General features: G+C 39.4%; 1 long non-coding RNA gene and 1 pseudogene across 1 annotated transcript in view; one reads left to right on the top strand and one right to left on the bottom strand.

Moving 5' to 3' along the window:
• The window catches only part of LOC138923088 (uncharacterized), a 50,661-nt gene that overhangs the window by 25,288 nt on the left and 6,616 nt on the right, over positions 1–18,757 (top strand). The window lies entirely within an intron of this gene.
• On the bottom strand, positions 2,744–17,741 carry LOC138920135 (protein LTV1 homolog pseudogene; annotated as a pseudogene).

The following is an 18,757-nucleotide window of genomic DNA, read 5'->3' as shown; positions in this document are numbered from 1 at the left end:
AGCACGTTGGCTGCAGGATTGCCTTCAGCCCAGACACGGAATAGTTTGGAAGCACTGTAAATACTGCTGGTAATGGCCCTCAACCAACAACAGAAAGAGTTGGTGATTAAATTCTCCAGCCTTTTTCCTCCCTTGGGTGGGTGTCCCAGAAGTTTCCAGTGAACTTGAGTCCTGGTTGCCCACACTGGTATCTTAATCTTGAACACACCTCGTATTGCCTTCCTTCCCATCTTGGTCTCACCTCTCCACTTCTGTCCTGGTGCTTCCAGGGGCCACCTGCATCAAGTCCTAGTCTCAGGGTCTGCTTCTGAGGGATGCCAATCTCACTCAGGGGCAAACCCACTCACTTCTGATACTGTAGCTTCATTCAAGCCACTCCCTCGGCCATGCGTGTTCTCTCTCTCTCCTCTCTGCCTATTAAATACATCATTGCCTTTTCTAATCTTAAATTTTAAAACAACACCAATTTTAGAAAACTTGGAAAATATAAACATTATAGAGAACACAAAAATCATACATGTTCACTGCACTAGAGAGTGATTCAAGAGAAAGAGCAAGGAGAAAGTCACAATATCTTTTATGACCTAACCTTGAAAGTGACATATTATCACTTCTGTAATATTCTATTGGTCCCACTGACCAATTCACATACAATATGGGAGAGAACTATACAAGGGTATGAATGTCATGAGGCAGGGATCATTGGGGGCATCTTTGAGACTGGCTAACACAGCTAATTAGTAATGGGGAGCTCTTTTGGAGGTTTTTGAAAACTAAAGGCATAGTTAAGATCAATATCCCTAACTCAAGACACTGTCAGGACTTGTCAAATGTGCCAGAACTACCGAAGTAGAACATGCCCCTAGTCTTTGACTTTTGATTTTCCCATACCCCTTTTAGGAAGGGCAAGTTAATTAATTTTTAACAGAGTAATATGCTTATTTTCTTCTTTTATCTCATGCAGTGATAGCACTGTTTGCTGAATCTGAGTTTTTTTCTTTATTTGGGGCCCACGTATTTGTTTCACTAATATCCTTTACTAGATTCTGACCTATGAGTCTCCCCATAATAAGAGATAAAAAATAAGTTCTGAGTTGGCCAAAAGTAGTCCACAAATCCTATCCTACTTTATCTCCTAGACAGAACCAGACTGAATCTATCTTTTTTTTTTGCATGGTACCGTTTCAGTAGCCACAGCAATAGTAGTAACAGTAATTATATTAGTAGTCATCATAGAGATAATAGTAAAAATGATAATAGCTAATATTCATATTGTTTTAGAATATCTCATCTTCCCTGTACTTCCTTAGGAACCTAATGTGGTAAATTTTATATGTCTGTTTCTCGGGACACAGGTAATAATTGCATCCCATTTATAGTAACTGTTTTAGCTTGAAGCTCACTTAACGGTAAGTACCACTTACCGGTGGTCTTCCTTGCCCTATTATATATTGACAGTCTTTCTGAATCCACTTGGTGAACCTGTCGGTATGTGGAGCATTGACAGGGATACTAAGAGCACGTTTCTCCATCGTTTTCTGGATCCTGGTTCTCTTAGGTAGTTACTTCAATCTGCTCTTGAAGATCTTGCCACTCTTTGTGAGATGCCTTTGGGCATCAGCCTCACTTTCTGATCTGATAACACTTCAGTCATCACCTCCTTTATCTAATAAGCTCATTAACAGAAGTAGCTTTTCCACTCGGGTGCACCTCTTTTTGCCTTCAGATATATAGCCTGGCCTCTGATCATCGCACTTGCCATTTCATTGGTGTCTCACTTGTCTTTTAAAATCTCAGTCTTTCTTCTGTTTCCTTCAATTTTAGTGATACTCTCTTTCTTTCCTGGTTATTACACTCAAACTTCTCCTATTCTGCTAATAAGACTCAAGCATATTTTTCAAACCACTCCTCTTCCTTCTTAATTTCTAGCGCATGTCTGATTTCTAGAGTCAGTATATTCCAGGAGCAGCCCTGTGAAATTGCTTTCTTATACTTCCCTTGCCTTATTTTCAGAATTGTTTCTTTACCTTAAGAAAATGTGACATAGTCTCTTTATAATAAGAGTCTCCTCCATTTTTATTTGTTCATTGATAAAATCTATCACTCTTCTCCTGGTGAAATAATAGTTTGGTCTCTGGTATCTAAACCTACCACCAGAATCTATGCATCAAAGACAATTGGTGATGTGGCAGCGAGAGGATAACCTGGAGGCCATGAGCAAAGCCACATGACTCGAGCAGTGAGCTCTTCCACAGATTCCTGCTTGGCTCTGAATATAGTTTAAAGCCGAATTAAAAAAAGGAAAATTATTTGGGGCAGCTGATCTACAGCAGCCTGTCAAGGGCCTGCCCTAGGAAGTTAAAACTAGAACTCCGCCCATCACTATTATAGTCCTTATGGAACTTTGTTGCCCTTGGATTTTTTTTCAAGTCGTGAAGATATTTTCCATTGATTGTAAAATCATTTATTTTAGAGTTAATGTAAGCTTATAGCATAACATTAAAGTTAATTAAATGTTAAAAACGACTTGAATAGATATTAAAATAAAAATAAAAATATGACAATATGTAGATGGTCAGCAGGGAAAACTTGCTGGTATAAAATTAATTCAAACTCTATACTTTTTCTCAGTACCTGTCAGTAAAAATGGCAGAGTTTTATCACTTAAAGGTTCTAAGGCATCATTGAACATCATGAGGAGTCCCTAATGGGAAATGTACCTTTCCTAAATGTCCTGTTGTCATCACTTTAGACCCTCAACATTCTTCCCATTCAGTCCCTCCTTTTCCTGCCTTCTTTTCTTCAATTTGAAGCCTAGTTTGTTAGCTTTCGTCTACACTCTCTGTTCCTTCTGCTCTTCTAACTTACTTTCTGGCTCTCTTATTTTCTTTGCTTTCATTTTTAGAAGGTGATTAGTTTCATACCTCAGGCAGATCACTGCTGTTAACAATCTGCATTTATTAATTTGCTTTGCCATGAGTCCTTTCTTTGATAAACCATTGAGGGATATTCCTGTTTTAGAAAATATTTGGATTTGTTTGGACTTTAGTTGATACTTGATAAGCTAAGGATGGTTGTGTAAGTGTGAGCATGTGCTAGAAATGAATTCGTAATCCCCCTTCTCTTGCTTCCTCTGAAACTACAGGAATGGTCTCTTCCTACTCAGACTCATAAATTTTGTTTACTGCCATACCTTTATCCTCAGAGGCTTAAAGAGTATTCAGCTTTATAGAATTCTCTGCCTTCTCTTTATGTCAGTCATTCAAAACTTCATGTCACCAGTTGCTATCTACATGAATGGAAACCTCCAATTTGGCATTGATAAGGTTTGGCGATCTTATCCTCATCATATTGCTCATAAAACTTCTCACACTTCTCATGTAGTGTTGGCCACTCATTTCTTTTCATGACTGAGGAAGTGATAGAATACTCTGTCATTTTTCTTTCCTAAAAAAGTGACTTTCTATGAAGTGTACCCAGGCAGACAAGTCGTCTTCGTCTGATAATGGGCTTTGAAAATCATAGTCCTCATTCCTCCCTATCATTTTCCTTCCCATCCCCATATCTTCCCACTCACTGCCATTTTCAGCTTCAGCTTTTTGTACATCCATTTTCTCTTCTTCTCTTTTTCCTCATCAGCCTGAATAATAAAATCATATTCACATACACTATCTGAATTATCAAAGTCAAAATTATCGCCAAGAGCTACAAAAATGTCAGGATCCAAATCCAATTGAGGGCCCAAAACAGGAGCACTCAATTGGATTTATTTACCAATCCAATATCTTCCTCAAACAAATGCAAATACTGATTAAGGAAATTAATTCCAGGGCCTGGAATCACTGAAGTTTCTTCTTTCTCACCTCTCCTGTTACGTGTACTTAAGCCGTTTTGGGGAACAAATGTGGAGGGCCCCGATGGTTCTTTCAGGTGCTGTAGATAGTCATAATTATCATCGAAGAACTCTCCATAACTTCCTTTGTTTTGCTCATTTTCCTCATCATTTATCTTCTGTGTAGGCAACAGAACCCTCTGGGGTGCATTTGCATCTGCTGATGAAGACTCTTTGACTTGAGTGGACCATGTGAAAAGACAGTTTTCCTCTTATAAAGGGTTTCTTTTGGTCTTTGTTCTTTTCCCACTCTGCAGCCCTGTGGAGCTCACACCAAGAATAGTGACTACACACCTGAGGGTCCCAGAGCAGGTGACACACATCTGAGAAGCAGACAAGGCCCAGCTAGCAGCCATGTCTCAAGGCCATGCCACATGTCTGCCTTTGAACTTTAAAGTGCAGGCCTGAAGACTTCGCTCAAAGACACTGTAAAAGCTGCAAATATTATTTCACCCAACAATGCCTAAAATCACCAAATCCCTACTTCAGGCACACCTGGAAGGTCAGCCAGAGCTGCCAAGATTCTCAAGTTCCCTAACCAACTCTGCCTCACCCAGGCTTGAAAGGCTCCATAGCCCAACACACGAAAGCCCCAGCCCTGGATCAAAACTCTGATTTCCCATGCTATTTTGTTCCCTCCCTCATTCATTTCCTAATTATTTCTTGTGGTTCCCTGCTCATTTACCAGATATTGGAGTCTAAGCAGATCAATAAGTGCTATTCCTTTCTCCTCATCCTGAGTCTGGAACCAATCTAGAGACAGGCGCAGGATTCTGGAGAGGATAAAATAGTCAGTATGGCACCTTGATTAAAGAGAAAACTGATTCCTAGAATCAGAGTATTTCAGACATAAGATTTTAAATTGAACCTTAGCCTCTGGATTCCATGGGTTCTTGAGTGGTATTTCTACCTTGCTCAGTCCAAAAGTGAGACTTCTTCTTTTCATAATAGAAGCCTCCACTAATTGTAGTTTGTTCATTAATCAATCTACCAGTTTTACCTGGGTAAAATAACAATGTGGATTTCTTGAGATCTGTGGCTTAATTGGTGTGCACCCCTAATTTACACAGGGTTACGCTCTTTACCACTGGCACAGCCAATAAGTACAAGCCTCCCTCTTAATCATTCCTTATCTGGTTGGAGCAGAAGTCAGAAAGGTGGCTTCAGTGGATAAACTGCCACATGGAACCGAAAGCCAGGTAAATGGAGCTCCCCTCCCAGGAGATATATTCTCTATCTATCAATGTGTGAGAAATCATTTTAGCCAGCCGTTCCCCACCCTCCACCCCCTGCCTCAAATCTGAAGTAGTTAGCGAAGAGGCAGCTGATTCAGAAGACTGAGCCATCCTCAGAGGAAGTACCAGGAACACATGTAGTCTCATCCTTGAACAAAAAATGATAATTGATACTGCTATATAGATAACCTACTAGTCAGTGAAAAGGTTCAAATTTAGATAACAGAAGGTTTAGATAGAAAGGTCAAATCAAATTTCCTGCCATTTGACTTTCATGTTTTTTTTGTCTCCAGTTTGAATTACAGAGAAGGAAATGGGACTGACCAGTTGTCAGCATTCTTTTTTTTTTTTTTATTGAGTTATTGATAGGTTACAATCTTGTGAAATTTCAATTGTACATTAATGTTTGTCAGTCATGTTGTAGGTGCACCACTTCACCCTTTGTGCCCACCCCCCACCCCACCTTTCCCCTGGTATCCACTAAACTGTTCTTGGTCCATAGTTTTAAATTCCTCATATGAGTGGAGTCATACACGGATTATCTTTCTCTTGCTGGCTTATTTCACTTAACATAATTCTCTCAAGGTCCATCCATGTTATTGCAAATGGGATGATTTTGTTCTGTTTTGCAGCTGAGTAGTATTCCATTGTATATATGTACCACATCTTCTTTATCCATTCGTCTGTTGATGGGCACTTAGGTTGCTTCCACGTCTTGGCTATTGTAAACAGTGCTGCAATAAACATTGAGGTGCACAGGACTTTTGGGATTGCTGACTTCAGGCTCTTTGGATAAATACCCAGTAGTGGGATGGCTGGATCGTATGGTAGTTCTATTTTTAGTTTTTTGAGGAATCTCCATACTGTTTTCCATAGTGGCTGCACCAGTTTGCATTCCCACCAGCAGTGTATGAGGGTTCCTTTTTCTCTGCAACCTCTCCAACATTTGTTGCTATTGGTTTTAGATATTTTTGTCATTCTAACGGGTGTAAGGTGATATCTTAGTGTAGTTTTGATTTGCATTTCCCTGATGATCAGCGATGATGAGCATTTTTTCATGTGCCTATTGGCCATCAGTATATCTTCTTTGGAGAAATGTCTGTTCATGTCTCCAGCCCATTTGTTGATTGGGTTGTTTGATGTTTTGTGATTGAGTTGTGAGAGTTCTTTATATATTAAGGATATTAAGCCTTTGTCAGATATATGACTTGCAAATATTTTTTCCCAGTTAGTGGGTTGTTTTTTTGTTTCAATCCTGTTTTCATTTGCCTTGAAGAAGCTCTTTAATCTGATGAAGTCCCATTTGTTTATTCTTTCTATTGTTTCCCTTCTCTGAGAAGGCATGGTGTCCGAAAAGATCCTTTTAATACTGATGTCAAAGAGTGTACTGCCTACATTTTCTTCCAGAAGCCTTATGGTTTCAGGTCTCACCTTTAGGTCTTTAATCCATTTTGAGTTTATTTTGGTGAATGGTGAAAAGGAATGGTTAATTTTCATTCTTTTACATGTGGCTTTCCAGTTTTCCCAGCACCATTTGTTGAAAAGACTTTCTTTTCTCCATTGTATGCCCTCAGCTCCTTTGTCAAAGATAAGCTGTCCATAGATGTGTGGTTTTATTTCTGGGCTTTCAATTTTGTTCCATTGATCTGTGCACCTGTTTTTGTACCAGTACCATGCTGTTTTGATTACTGTAGCTTTGTAGTATGTTTTGAAGTCAGGGATTGTGATGCCTCCTGTTTTGTTCTTTTTTCTCAGGATTGCTTTAGCAATTCGGGGTCTTTTGTTGCCCCATATGAATTTTAGGATTCTTTGTTCTAATTCTGTAAAGAATGTCATTGGGATTCTGATTGGGATGGCGTTGAATCTGTAGATTGCTTTAGGTAGAATAGACATTTTAACTATGTTTATTCTTCCAATCCATGTACATGGAATGTCTTTCCATCTCCTTATGTCGTTATCCAATTCTCTCAGAAAGGCCTTGTAATTTTCATTATATAAGTCCTTCACTTCCTTAGTTAAATTTACCCCAAGGTATTTTATTCTTTTTGTTGCGATTGTGAATGGTATTGTATTCTTGAGTTCTTTTTCTGTTGGTTCATTACTGGAGTATAGAAATGCTCAGTTGTCAGCATTCTTGATGCCCCTACAGAATGTTCCTGCCCAGTTGTCTGGAAGCTAGATGTAAATTGGAGGATATGTGCTTATTTTATTTTATGAGGTATTGACACATCTGTTTTATATTTTTTATTTTCTATAGAGATAATTTGAGCATTGTTTGAGAATGTTTGAGAATGATCATAATTCAAAAAGAAAAATCTTTGATTAGACTTGGAAACAAATGTTATAATTTAAAATATAATGTAGTCCATAAGAAAATGTGTTGATTTACTTTTTTAAATGACTGCGACATTTGAAGTGATTATAATATAGCAGGTAGAGAGAAAATTATATTATTGTAAATATAATTCAGTGCACTAAGAGCAAGAAATTAATATTATGAAATTCCAAAATTAACCTCTTATATCAGATATCTACGCTATTTCTTTCCACCTCTTTTTTATTTTTGTCATCAAATGGATTAATTATGTACTTTTTTGGGATTCCATTTCACCTCCTTAGCTTACTGGTTATAACCCTCTGCTGTATTGTTCTAGTGGTTATTTTACAGTGAATATATACATCTTTAACTTATCACAGCCTACCTCCAAGGGATGTTTTAATACTTTACATATGGAATATGAACGTTAAATATAGTATACTTCCATTACTTCCCTTTCTGTGCTATTGTTGGTAAACGTTTTACTTCTACGTATGCTACTAAGCCCCTAATACATTGTTGTCATTTTTACTTTCAGCAGATGATTATATTTTAAGATATTTAAATAATAACTTAAAAAATCTTCTTTATGGGGCCGGCCCCGTGGCCGAGTGGTTAAGTTCACGTGCTCCGCTTCGGCGGCCCAGGGTTTCACTGGTTCGGATCCTGGGCGCGGACATGGCACAACTCATCAGGTCATGTTGAGGTGGCATCCTACATGCCACAACCAGAAGGACCCACAACTAAAATATACAACTATGTACTGGGGGGATTTGGGGAGAAAAAGCAATTAAAAAAAAAAACAAAAAAAGAAGATTGGCAACAGTTGTTAGCTCAGGAACCAATCCTTTAGAAAAAAAAACCTTCTTTATATTTAGCCTCATGATTACCATATCCAGCATTCTTCATTCCATTGCGTAGAGACCACTTTCCATTTGGTATTATTTTACTTCTGCTTGAAGGATTTCAACATTTTTTGAAGTTTATGATCTTCTAGTGATAAAACTTTCAGCTTTCATATGCCTGAAAAAGTCTTTATTTTGCCTTGATTTTTGTATGATATTTTTCTGGGTAAAGAATCTCAGGTTTACGGTGCTTTTCTTTTAGTACTTTAAAGATATTACTGGACTTGTCTTCTAGCTTTCATTATTTTCTACTAGAAATCACCTATCACCCCCTATCTTTGTGCCTCTGTATGAAATCTGTCTTTGTCCTCAGGTAGCTTTTAAGATTTCCTCGTTAGCACTGACTTTAAGTAATTTCATTATAATGTGCTTGCTGTATGTTTTTTTCTTCCGTGTTTCTTGTTCTTGGGGTTTGTTGAGTTTCTCAGACCTGTGGGTTTATGACTTTAATCAAATTTGGTAAATTTTCAGCCATTGTTGCTGCAAATATTTCCCCCTTCCACCCTTTTGGAGACTTCAATTATGTGCATATTTGACTGCTTATGGTCATCCCACAGTTGACAGATACTCTGTTAACATTTTCAATATTTCTTCCCACAGTTGACAGATACTCTGTTAACATTTTCAATATTTCTTCTCTATATATTTCATTTTGGATAGTTTCTATTGCTCTGTCTTCAAGTTCATTAATCTTTTTCTCTTCCGTGTATAATTTATTAATCCCACCCCATATATTTTTGCTGTTAGATATTATAATCTTCATCTCTAGACATCCCACGTGGGTCACTTTTATATCTTCTATGTTTTACATAATATGTTCAATCTCTTTTCTGACTGCTTGAACATGAGGAAAACAGTTGTAAAAGCTAGTCTGGGGGCTGGCCTGGTGGTGCAATGATTAAGTTCGCACATTCTGCTTCAGCAGCCCAGGGTTCGCTGGTTCAGATCATGGGTGCGCACACGGCACCGCTTAGCAAGCCATGCTGTGGTAGACATCCCACATATAAAGTAGAGGAAGATGGGCATGTATGTTAGCTCAGTCTTCCTCAGCAAAAAAAGAGGAGGATTGATGGCAGGTGTTAGCTCAGGGCTAATTTTCCTCAAAACAACAAAAAAAACTTGTTTAATGTCCTTGTCTAATAGTTCTATCATCTGTGTCATTTATGTGTGAGTTATAATTGATTGATTCTTTTTTTCTCATTATAGACCATATTTTCCTGTTTCTTTGTATGCCTGTATTTGATATAAAACACTGTACATTTTACCTTGGGTGCTGAATATTTTTATATTCCTTTGAATATTCTTGTACTTGTTCTAGGACAGTTAGTTGGAAATCATTTGATCTGAGTCTTGCTTTTAAACTTGGTTAGGCGGAAGTAGAGCTGTATTTAGTCCAGAGTTAATTTTCACCCACCACTGAGGTAAGAACCTTCTTACTACCCTTACCAATGACCACTGATTACGTGATTTTACAGTCTTATGGTTGGAGAGGCTTTATTCCTGACCTTGTTTGGCCTCTGGACGCTGCTTCTTCTAACTTTTTTTATTTTTTATTTTATTGAGGTCATATTGGCTTATAACATTGTGTAAATTTCAGGTGTACATTATTACATATCAGTTTCTGTATAGACTGCATCGTGTTCACCACCAATAGTGTAGTTTTTATCTGTTACTGTACACTATGCCCCTTAACTTCTTTCTTTTCTTTTCTTTTTTTTTTTTTTGGTGAGGAAGATTGGCCCTGAGCTAACACCTGTTGCCAATCTTCCTCTTTTTTTTTCCTCCCCAAAGCTCCCCCAGTACATAGTTATATATCCTAGTTGTAGGTGCTTCGGCTCTTCTACGTGGGACTCTGCCTCAGCATGGCCTGATGAGTGTTGCTAGGTCTTCACCCAGGAGCTGAGCTGTTGAACCCTGGGCTGCCAAAGTGGAGCATGTGAACTTAACCACTCAGCTATGGGCCAGGCCCACCTTTACCCCTTTCACCCTTCCCCTAGGGTAACCACCAATCTGTTCTCCTTATCTGTGTGTTTGTTTATCTTTCTAATCTTTTCATGCGGTTTTCCACCTGCCCTCAGATAGTCTCCTCACAGGTCTGTACTGGTCAGTACTCGACTGAATACTCAGTGGAAACATTTGCGGATCTCAGGAGATCTCTCTGTGCAAAATTTTGTCCCATTCAGTACCCTGGTGCAAACTTTAGCCACCTTCACTCCCCTGGACTCCCAGCTCTGCTTCCTCAGCTCAAGCAGGTGCCTGGGCTCTGTCTGACGTCCCCCTCCCTGGTCCATGCCCTGGAAACTTTCTTCAGGCCGTGAGCTAGGTCATCAACAGCTCCCTGTCTCTGAGGGATCACTGCCCGTCATTGCCTGATACCCAATGTCCTGAGTGCTGTTGTCTTATATGTTTTGTCATATATTTCATATGTTTTCAGTTGTCTCATGAGGAAGTGTCAATCTAGCCTCTCGCACTCAATCTTAAATGCAAGTGGAAGTCCCATTGGTTGATTTTCAGATGTTGCACCAGCCTTATAGACTGGTAAGAACCCCACTTGGTCATGATGGATCATCCTTTTTCTGTATTGCTGGATGGGGTTTGCTAATGGTTTGTCGAAGAATTTTGCATCTGTGTTCATAAGGGAGATTGGTCTGTACTTTTCTTTTTCTGATAATGTCATCATCTGGTTTTGGTTTCAGGGTAAAGCTGCCTCTATAAAATAAATTAAGAAATGTTTTCTCCCCTTCTAGAGTCTGGAACAAGTTGTATATAATTTATAATATTTCTTTATTAAAGACTGGGTAGAATTTACTAGTGAAAATATCTGGACCTGGAATTATCTTTGTTGGAAGGTTTTTAAGGACAAATTCTATTTCTTTAATAGATATAGGACTGTTCAAGTTGTCTGTCTCCTCTTGAGTGAGATTTGATACTTTGGGTTTTTTAAGGAATTTTTCAATTTCATTGAAGTTGCTGAGAGCAGTTTCTGTAGAACAGTGCAGGCAAAAGCAGACCGCGGTGAACTTCAGGTCTTTGCAGGGGTTTTGGTACAAAGTGTAGCACGTAATTTAGTACCGGGAGAGAAATGGGTTCAAGAGAGGGCTTTTTTATTTTTTAAATATAAAGAGAATGAAGGAATATATGGTGATAAGAACAACACAGTAGAGAGTTTTGATTGCCTAATGTTTAATTCATAGGATTAATCTGTAAGCAAATAGGATAAAAAGTATACAAACTGATTTTAAATCACCGAGTAGTGTGCAAAGAGAGTTTTAATGTGAATTTCGTGCACATTCTTCTTGACCTTTCATCCTTGCGTCCTAGACCGAGGCAGATTACTGAGTGCTATTCAGTGGAGAACTGCTTCGCCCGCTTGAAAAAAACAAGCTGCCAGATAACCATTGCCCCTCAGGTTTAATTCAAAGTGAGAGCCATTATAGTTGAGCGGGAAGATGTTTTAATGTGTATTATTACTGTTCCTCCTTTTCCACGTACTTTTCCACCACTTGATATTTTGTTTCTAAAATGGGAAATGCAAAATCATCCTGATAATTTTTACTCATTTGTGAAAATAGCCACTGAATGGAGCCAACAAGATGCTCTAATGTGCTTAGAAGAGGAGGGAGAGGCTCAGCAGCTGCTTTGCAAACAGGGAACTTGGTCTGCAGGGGACACGGCCTGAGAGATGAGCCCTGCTTGTTGACAGCAACAAGTTATCGGTTTCGAGCCAATCATCATGCAAAGGGCTGGATGAGAGTGACCTAGGCAAAGCATACCGTCAGTGCAAAATCTTGATGGCAAAAAAGCTTCATGTTATTTACTGCATAGTAGACCGAATGCAGTGGTGTAAGAGGGTATTACAAGATGAGATCTCAGATATAGGCAGGGACCAAATTATTATGGACTTGTGGGCTTTGGATAAAACACTTATATTTTATTCTATGTTCGATGCTAGGTAGAGGATTTCTGTTTTTAAAAGATCATTTGGACTGCTGCATAACAGATGGATGATAGCAAGCAAGAGTAGAAGCTTACAGCAGACTATCGAGGTCATTCAAAGATGGGGACACTATCCACTAGGGTGCAGATGAAGTGAAGGAGGTGAACTTGGGGTATATTTTGGAGGTAGAATTCAAATTTTGAAATTAGACTGGGGTTAAAATTCTTCTGCCACTTACTTGTTATATAATTTTGGACAATTTTTAAAAATCTTTCCTGTATGGTTTCTTAGATGCAGGATGGGGATTATGGGAAGATATAGAATAGAAAGTTTATAGAACAATGTCTGGCATGTAGTAGGCACTCAATAAATAGTAGCTATCATTCTCCTCATGTTATTGCAGCCCCATAGCTGATCTTCCTGTGTCCAATTTTCTTTTCACACAAACATATCTCCACATTGCCACTAGAACTATCTTTATAAGTCACGGATCCTATTACTCCTTTGCTTAAGAAACTCTTAAATCCTTCTGCTGAGTATAAACCTCATGGCATACATCAAGGACGTCTACCTGTCTTTGCATCTTCATCTCTGACATCATTCTCCCTCCGCTAGGCTCTGGACCAGTGCTTCTCAAATTTTAATGTCCTTAGCTTTCCAAGGGATCCAGTTAAAATGCGGACCCTGATTCAGGAGATCTGGGTGAGGCTTGAGGTTCTGCATTTCTAATAAGCTCCCGGGGATGCTGTTCCTGCTGGTCTCTGGACCACACTTTGAGAAGCATAGCACTAGAGTACATAAAGCGCCCGCAAGGTTGTTTTGAGTCCCCTAACTTTGCCTCTTCTCAGCCTGATCTCGCTGTCCAGAGCGACTTTTGTTTATTTCTCTGCTTAATGAAATCATTCTCATCTTTCAAGGTCTATCTAGCTCAAGGTCACTTTCTCTATGAAATTTTCTTCAAACACCCTTTTCATTCACCACCACAGCTTAGTAAATGTTTGCGTTCTCCTCCCCTGTGGCGTTGTGTAAATAGCTTTTATCACAGTATGTATCATTTTACGTGGAGCTGATATTTAGATTGTCGGTCTTCTTCTTCCTTGTAGGACAGTATTTCTTGAGGGTAAACGTTGTGTTTCTGTTTCTTCCACAAGTTGCACAGCTCATTACACAAAGGGCACATGGCAAGTGTTCAGTAAATATTTCTCAAATAAGTGAAACTGTGATGTATACTTCTGAAAAATGGTGACTCACTCTGTATAGAAAATATTACTCCAAGTAAACAAAAAAGTTGTTTTTGTTTTTTTAGCTTAAACTATTGATTTTGCATTTCTCTATGTAAAATATTCCTTTTCTTCTTAAAATTGCTTCAGTGTTCTAGCTGGTCCCCTAAAGCAATTATATCTCCATAATATACATCTATTAATCTTAACAGAGCAATATATCTTTTCCAGGTTGAAAAGCCTCAGGCTTTCTCTTAACTAATGCTAAGATAAAATTTATAAAGATTATACACACTGTGACTAATGATTTCTTTTAACTGTGCTACCAGAGGATAATATGATTAAAAAGCTTTTGCCTGAAGCTGGGAAGGAATGAGAAAAAGAATGGAAATACAATCACCTTTTTAATATTTGAGTAATATAAAGAGAATAGGAATGGTACTAAATTTATGTTTTAATATCTGTAGCTAAATCTAAAAAAAAAGTTCATTTCAAACTTTTTAAAAATTGTATTTGTCTAATGGAAAAATTTATGAATCATATTGGATGAGAAGTTTCTTTACTGGTGCATGTGCAGTTACTTCCATTTCTTAAGATTTTTTAGCCTTGTTGAAATTTTCTCAAGGAAAGAAACCCAGTTTGTGCCCCACCCTCCCCCCACAATGCCCCCATCACGGGTTCCCAACCAGGGAAAATCTCTTTGAAGTCGATTAGAACTCCTTGCTGACATCGTCGTAACATAAAATGAGAGAGTTGCCTACAATGGCTAAGCTACAGATACCTACAGTGATCAGCAGGTTGGACAGCTCTGTTCTCAGGGCTGGTGAGCTGTGTCTTCCCTATGCACAGTTCTTGGTGTTGCTGATTTCAGTTAAGGAGACTTTCAAATTGTAATTTACATAGCATTAACACTTTTCCCTGAGAAGCGACAGTTTTATGGAGACATTTCCTTGTCTGTTCTCATGCAATTAAAAAAAAAATCCACGGGGCATTCATTAACACTTCTAAAAGTGATAGGCTGTGTTTTTATGCCATTTTCATTTGCACTGCTTCTGATCTTACCATCACTAATTAAAAAGGGAATTTAGGGTAATACAAACAATGCTTTTTGGCTTTACGAGGAGCTAGTTCTTGTCTGATAAAGGAGAAAAGTCTACAAGGCCTCTTGGACAAAGGATGAGCATGTGCTCTTTATGGCTTCCCTCTCAAGAGGACTTATAATCTATCATGTCTGAGGTCCCTTCCTCTGTGGCACTCTCTCCTAGTGTAGCTTCTGTCACCTCTTTATGTCCTCTTCTCAGCCTGGGGAGGGTACCCTTAAATCAACCACTTTGGAAGGAAGGTAAGATTTCAGTTGGGTCTTGAAATGGGAATACGATTTTAGTATAAGGAGGGGAGGTAGCTGGTTATGCTTGGTTAAGAAAGAATTGTCAGGTGAAGCCCAGATGTAGGGAGAAGATCAGTAATATTCCAGGGGCAGCTCAGTGATGAGATTTGTTGGACAGTAATAGATAATTGAAACTTAAGACCAGATTGTTGAGAAACTTCAATTGGGAGCAGGTTGTTTGGACTTTATTCAGTACATATTGACAAGTTATTAAAGGAGTTTTTAAAAGGACAGGATGGTGGCTATGTTAAATTTGGATGGGCATAGGTATGAGATATCCTGGGACTACAGTGATATTCAACCAAGGAGGAGAGGGAGGAAAATGCAGTAAGTGAAACTGAGCCTTGGCAAGTTGACTCCATGTGTAGTCTGGTCCATGGCGAGCTCAGAAGCTCAAGCAGCAAGTGGACAATTATAGTAATAGGAACCACTTTTTTTCTGCTTTTTCTCCCCCAATCCTCCCAGTACAGAGTTGTATATTTCAGTTGTGGGTCCTTCTAGCTGTGGCATGTGCAACGCCACCTCAGCGTGGCCTGACAAGCGGTGCCATGTCCGCACCCAGGATCCGAACCAGCGAAACCCTGGGCCACCAAAGTGGAGCATGTGGACTTCACCACTCGGCCATGGGGCCGGCCCCAGGAACCATGTTTTTCTGCTGGGGAATAGCAATAAAGATATTAAATAGCAATTCTGGAAGTCAGGAAAGTCACGGTGCATATCACAAAATCTTCCCATTTGCCAGATCCCTTGCCAGTGGGAAACAAGTACAGAGGGCAGTATTCATGTGAAGAGAAAGGCTTCTCATAGTTGAGGCAGAGGACGAGGGACTCCTCGTTACCTGCTTAGGTTCAAGACAGAATCCTAATTCCACAGTTTGTGTGTGGGGTGAGATGGAATAGGATGAATCTAGGGGGAGCTGGGATTTTAGGCCAATTGACCTGGCAGAAAGTAGAGAGAGAAAGACAGCTATAAGACTAAGGAAATCCAGCTGTCAGTGCTGGATCATCAGATGTTAAGAGGCCAGTCTGATAGTGGTATTGAGATTGCAAACTGCTACGGAGTGGAGCCTGCATTTGTTGATTCAGCTTTGGAGAAGAAGCAGAAAAAATGAAGCACAGTATAGTGGAAGCTTCATTTAATATCTATCCTTTCTTGAAAACTCTTTAGTGTACTTTATAATAATGTTCCAGTGCAATAGCCTGCTATTCAAGTCCCTACCCAATATTAATTAAATGGCCCTGTCCTATATTATCTCTTATAGTTCTCTACGTGAATTTTCTATTGCAAGCAACTCAACTTACACACTAACCTTATGTACCTCATGCTTCCCACTTTCCACTTCTTTTCTTACAATTCTCTCTTCCTGGAATGTTTTTTCCTACTCGTTTCCACTGGTGAAGATTCTGTAAGACCCAGGACAACCATCCACGTCCCTCTTGTTTATTTCAGCACATGGGAACTTGTCTTCCAACATAGAATTTCTTATCCATAAAATGTTTGCTTATTCTATCTTCCCGTGAGAATTCTTTTTCATAACTCACATTTATTCAAAATGACAGGTTTCTGGGGAATCTGCTGTGTGCCAGGCACCATGTTAAGTGCTAGGGAAGACCATATCCCTTGTAACAAGCTTTAACCTTCTAATTTCCTAAACTCTATCAAGACATACCACTGGGCGTCTTAGTCTGTTGGGCTCTCAGAAGCAAATATCATAGACCGACTGGCTTAAGCAGCAGGAATTTATTTCTCACACTTAGGGAGGCTGGGAAGTCCAAGATCAGGGGGCCTTTGACCCGGCTTACAGATGGCTGTCTTCTTGCTGTGTCTTCACATGGCAGAGAGAGGAAAGTCTGGTGTCTCTTTTTCTTCTTTTAAGGGCACTAATGCCATCATGAGAGCTCCACCCTCATGACCTCATCTAAACCTAATCACCTCCCAACGACCCCCAACTCCTCACACCATCACAGCAGGGGTCAGGGCTTCAACATATGAACAAACATTCAGTCCACAGCATTCCACTCCAGACCCCCAAAATTCATGTTCTTTTTGCATGCAAAATATATTCATTTCATCCCAACAGCCCTAAAAGTCTTAAGTTGTTCCAGCATCAACTGTAAAGTCTGGAGTCCAGTCTCATCTAAATATCATCTAAATCAAACACGAGTGAGACTCAAGATGGAATTCATCTTGAGGCATGATTCTTCTCTAACTGTGAACCTGTGAAGCCAGATAAATTATTCCCTTTCAAAATACAAAGGTGGGACAGACATAGGATGCACGTTCCCATTCCAAAAGAAAGAAATGGGAAAGAAAGGAGGAGTGCTGGGCCCTAAGGAAGTCTAAAACTTAGCAAGGCAAATCCATTAGATATTAAGGTGCAAGAATAATCTTTTTTGGCCTAATGTTCTGCCCTCCAGGCCCACTGGTCTGGCAAAGTCACTCCCAAAGCTCAGTGGGGCAACCCTACCCCCTTGGCTAGGCAGGGCCGAGGCTCTCTGTGGAGGACCCACCCACATGGGGGCTTTGTGTGGGGGTAGTGGTCCCAGCCTTTGAGACCAAGGTGGAGGCTGCCCTCTCCCCTCTTCCTCTGGGCCTGTGGCGGGAGTGGCAGCCCTGATGATCTCTGAATCACCTTTGGGATCCTTCTTCCCTTTTCTTGAAGAATATATTCACAGATGAATAGCTCTGTGGTCCCATCTTGTAAAATCCAAGGAGTCCAACTGCCTTCATTCTCTCCCACTTTCTCTGTCCTCTTTAGTTCAAACTGGCAGTGTCTTTGCTGGTACAATCCTCTGTTTATTCCTGGTCTCTGCTGAGATGGCTGATTAAGTTCATGAGTCAGACTCATCGGCTCTTTATCAAATGATAGCTCAGACCCACCCTTAGTGTTCTCTTCAGAACAATCTATCTCATTTTTGCAGTTTAGAAAGGCTGAGATTTTGCCTCAGCTCCAAGTTCTGGTTCCTTTTTGCTTGTCTCTCTCCTTTGATATTTTACTATAGGTAGCCAGGAGGAGTCAAGCCCTTCCTTCAATGCTTTGCTTAGAAATCTCCTCAGCTAAATATCCAATTTCATTACTTGGAACTTCTACCTTCTACAAAACGCTAGAACATGAACACAATTTGCCCAAGTTATTTGCTACTTTATAACAAAGATCACCTTTTCTCCAGTTTCCAACAAGATGTTCCTCATTTCCATTCAAGACCTTCCCAGAATGGCCTTTACCATGCATATTTCTACCAAGAGTCTACTCATTATTATTTATGTATTCTCTAAGGAGATAATAGCTTTCTCTATAGCTGTCCTCTTTTCTTTCTGAGCTGGCATCAGAATCACCCTTGATGTCCATATTTGTATCATGCAATCAAAATTCCTCCAGCCTCTACTCGTTACTCAGTTCTAAAGCCACTTCCCATATTTTTAGGAATTTCTTAAAGCAGCACCCCACTTTATGGTACCACTGGCACACACCAATTCTAAATATTGATGTATTTAATAACAGAATTTCCAAATACATGAAACAAAAACTGATAGAACTGTAAGGAGGAATAGATAAATCCACAATGATTGTTGGAGATTTCAATACCTGTTTTCAACAATTGATAGAATAAGAAGCCAGAATATTAGGAGGGTTGTAGAGTTGAGCAACAGCATCCACCAATTTGAACTAAATGACAGTTATAGCACCCTCCAACTAATAACAGCAGAATATACATTCTTCTCTAGTGCACAGCAAGTATTTATCAAGATAGATCATATGCTGAGCCATAAAATAAGATTCATTAAAATTAGAAAGATTAAAGTCATATGAAATAGATTCTCTAACCCTAATGCAATTAAATTAGAAATCAATAATAGAAAGGT

This window comes from Equus caballus, chromosome 2 (genome assembly GCF_041296265.1).
Source record: "Equus caballus isolate H_3958 breed thoroughbred chromosome 2, TB-T2T, whole genome shotgun sequence".
NCBI lineage: Eukaryota > Metazoa > Chordata > Mammalia > Perissodactyla > Equidae > Equus > Equus caballus.
This window is presented reverse-complemented; position numbering and strand designations above follow the sequence as displayed.